The sequence below is a fragment of the Etheostoma spectabile genome, chromosome 16 (assembly GCF_008692095.1).
Source record: "Etheostoma spectabile isolate EspeVRDwgs_2016 chromosome 16, UIUC_Espe_1.0, whole genome shotgun sequence".
NCBI lineage: Eukaryota > Metazoa > Chordata > Actinopteri > Perciformes > Percidae > Etheostoma > Etheostoma spectabile.
Genome location: NC_045748.1, coordinates 830,672 through 834,581, shown reverse-complemented (window position 1 = coordinate 834,581; position 3,910 = coordinate 830,672). Strand labels below are relative to the sequence as shown.

General features: G+C 39.8%; 1 protein-coding gene across 8 annotated transcripts in view; it reads right to left on the bottom strand.

Annotated features, from left to right (window-relative positions):
- The window catches only part of cacna1bb (calcium channel, voltage-dependent, N type, alpha 1B subunit, b), a 300,576-nt gene that overhangs the window by 30,191 nt on the left and 266,475 nt on the right, over positions 1-3,910 (bottom strand). The window lies entirely within an intron of this gene.

Here is a 3,910-nt window from a genome sequence, read left to right as displayed (position 1 = left end):
GGCTGAAAACCAACATGGAATTCCTGTGACCTTCGATCCCCTGCATTAAAAACATCATTATGTAGAGGATATTACCACATGGACTCAGGAACACTTCAGAAAACCCCTATCAGTTAACACAGTTAGTTACTACATCTACAAGTGTCAGTTAAAACTCTACCATGCAGAGCAAAAGCCCTTTATCAACAACACCCAGAAACTCCCCCGGCTTCTCTGGGCCCGAGCTCATCTGAGGTGGACTGACACAAAGTGGAAAAGTGTGCTGTGGTCTGACGAGTCCACATTTCAAATTGTTTTTGGAAATCATGGACGTCATGTTTTCTGGGCTGAAGAGGAAAAGGACCATCCAGATTGTTATCAGCGTAAAGTTCAAAAGCCAACATCTGATGGTATGGGGGGTGTATTAGTGCCATTACATGGGTAACTTGCACATCTGTTAAGGCACCATTAATGCTAAAAGGTACATACAAGTTTATTTTGCATCGAATCACCGTCTTTTTCCAGGGACGTCCCTGCTAATTTCAGCAAGACAATGCTAAGCCACATTCTGCACTTGTTACAAAAGCATGGTAGTAAAGTGGGGGTACTAGACTGGCCTGCCTGCAGTCCAGACCTGTCTCCTATTGAAAATGTGGGGAAAATGAAACGCAAAATATAACAGAGACTCCGGACTGTTGAGCAACTGAAGTTGTGCATCAAGCAAGAATGGGGAAGCGTTCCACCTACAAAGCTTCAACAATCAGTGTGCTCAGCTCCCAAACGCTTAGAATGTTGTTAAAAGGAAAGGTGATGTAACACAGGGGTAAACATACCCTGTCCCAGTTTTGTTTTAACGTGTTGCAGGCCTCATATTGAAAATTAGTGAATATTTGCAAAAAAAAACAATAAAGTTTATTAGTTTGAACATTATATTTCTTGTCTTTGTAGTGTATTCAATTGAATATAGGTTAGAAAGGATTTGCAAATCATTGTAATTTGTTTTTATTTACGTTTTACACAACGTCCCAACTTCATTGGAATTGTGGTTTGTAATCCTTTAGTCAATAACTTATCAGAAAATAGTAAAGAATCCCAGCACAATTTCCCAGAGTGCAATTTGCATTGTGTTTTGTCTGTCCAACAGATCTTTAATGATATGACCAGAGAAAAACATCAAATCCTCACGTTTGAGAAGATTGGAATAGCGGATATATTGCGTTTGTTTGTTAGTTTGTTAATTGACTTAATTAAATAGGGATATTATTTTAGATTCATTTACTTTTAAACTACATTAGTCAATGAATAATTTCAGTCCATACAAAGGCCTAGAACTGTGTGCCCACCATGCCCACCTATTTTTAAGCTAAGATGAATGCATGGAGCTTTGTGCGGTAATGGCTGCTGCTGTTGCTATGAGACTATTGCAAATCCACAGAAAACGTAGCAGGTTTCAGCTAAAAGCTGAAATATGATTAACTTGTGAATGCTAAGCACTGTGAGCTCACAGCACATGCTAAGCTCTCACTGCTGCTGGAAACTTGCAGCAGCATGTCTGTTGTGAAAATAATGACTTAGAGGCTTGAGAAGAAAACAGGTCGCTGGTGGACCCACAGCTCTGGAATGAGAGTGTGACAGAAAACTATCCATCAAACTGTACTATCTCCCATTTGATCGAAGCTATCTTTACTCAAATGACATGTGTATACTGAAAGAGTTATTGGTTGCTTTAATCATTCCTCCTCTCCGTATCAGCCATTAAGATGTACCACTGTAGTGTTTTTCCTAGGTTTGTGGAAGACTTAGGTGCACGCATTTGGCAGGGGGGTTAGGGGTCCTCCTTCAAAACGTTTTTACATTTTCAAAAAACATATAATAATGCCATTTCAGATCATTTTGAACCATTGCAATTGACATATCTGTGTCTAAAATGCTGGAAAAGATAGAGCACATAATAGATAAATGACACTCAAAAAGGCTAAAAGACAAAAATGACTAAAGAAAATCCACTTGAGACCAACTACAATCAAAGATCCCTATTTTCTTTTGCTTACTAAGGCTACTGAAGCCTTATATCGTTCGGTCTGCTTTGGACAGGTGTTTGGACAAAACAGGCAATTTAAAATGTTACCCCTGAGGCCTGTTTTCACAATTTTCTGACATTTTATAGACTAAATGATGCATTGGTTCATTAAAATAGCTATAACAGTTGATGGCAGCCCTACATTGAGGTGTGCTCCAGAGTACTAAAATCTAGTAAATATTAGTCACAATTACTAGGCAGCATAGAGGCTCATTATGGTTATTAATACATCAGCATTTCTACAGTAAATTATGAAACAAAAAATACATTAGGCATTAACTGTAAAAAGGTGAAACTGATCAGCATAAATCCAAGCCATGCAGGCTGTCTGGATCAATGCTGCAATGAACTAATTCATGCACACATGCATATTGGAGTTAGTACAATACATTGACAGCGAGGGAGGGATGGGATGGGCTGGACATGGAACTTTCAATTAAAACACATACAGTGCTCAAAAAGCACCTATGCATAGGATGCATGCTTGACTTGAGCACACACACACATACATACATACACACACACACATTGAAGTTAGAGGATGGAGAAGAGAGGAAACAAATCCCTCGAGAGTGAAAGAAAAATCATCCAAAAGAGTGAAGCTGTGCCTGCAGACAGAACATAAAACTGGAAAACGAGAGGGTAACAGGGAAGATGTGTTCATTTGGAAAGAGTTTAACAAGGAGTGCAATGAATAAAATAGGGGGAGGGGGAAAATAGAAAAAAAACGGTAAAACGGTAGCCTTGCGCTATAGCGCGTTGCTGCTCTTGCTTTTTCTGTGCCTTTGCACAGGTCTTTCTATATGCTTTATAGTTATATTTGGATATGCGACCACATCAGACCCGGACATTTTTAACAGAGGTGAGGGCAGGGCTGCTTTAAATGTGATTTATTTGGACAGCTGTGCATGCAATGAAACCATTCACATTGAGTCCTGTGCATGCTAAGAGGTAAGCAGCTGGCAGGGACTACCTGAGGATTGTTTACCCCACTAGTATGAAAGTCTTACATATAATCATGGGATAAATGTGCCATGAGAGAATGAGAAGATGGTCAAAGTGTTCTTAAATGTCCCATCTTTCAGTGTTGAGAAATCCTTCAATATTTCCTTATGAGCATCTGAATCCTGATGAGATCTTGAACTAAATAATTTGTTTCTTTGCCAAACCTTACAATAACAGTGATGCAATCGAAACAGCTAATTGAGAAACCTGGTATGGCTGTGGTGATGATTTTGGCCACTAGGGGGTAAAAAAACTCCAAAAGAAGGTGCTCTGTAATGCCGTTTTTTCCCACTGCATGGCATGGCTTTACTCACTCTTTTTTGGTTTTCCATTAAAAGAAGTTGCGAATATTACCTGGTACTGTTTTGGGAACACCTAGGTCGAGGTTCCAAGCGTGCTGAGCTGATACTTAAAGGTGCTCTTAGCGATGTTGGGTGATGTCACTTCTGTTGACGTTCAAAGTATTTTCAAACAAAACAAAGCTAGCTCACCCCTCCCTCTTCCTCATCCAGTGGACGCGCGTGACATCACTTAGAGCACCTTCAAAGGTGTTAAAACACAGAAGACCACTGATTGGTCAGAGAGAACCGTGACCATCACAACACCGCACACCCTGCACTACCCTGCCTTTTTTAGGAAGGAAAGCTACCATCAATAGCAACTGCACATTTTTTCATTAACCCGACACAGATTTTAAAGGAGAATTTTGGTTGATTTCAACATGTAGCTCTGCTGTTTGTAAATTTGGAGCTGTTTGTAAAATTGGTGCTGCCAACACCGTGTTATCATCCTGCTAGAGTTAGCACCCAACAGGCTTAAACAGGGCAAGTTTTAAACATGTTTTTA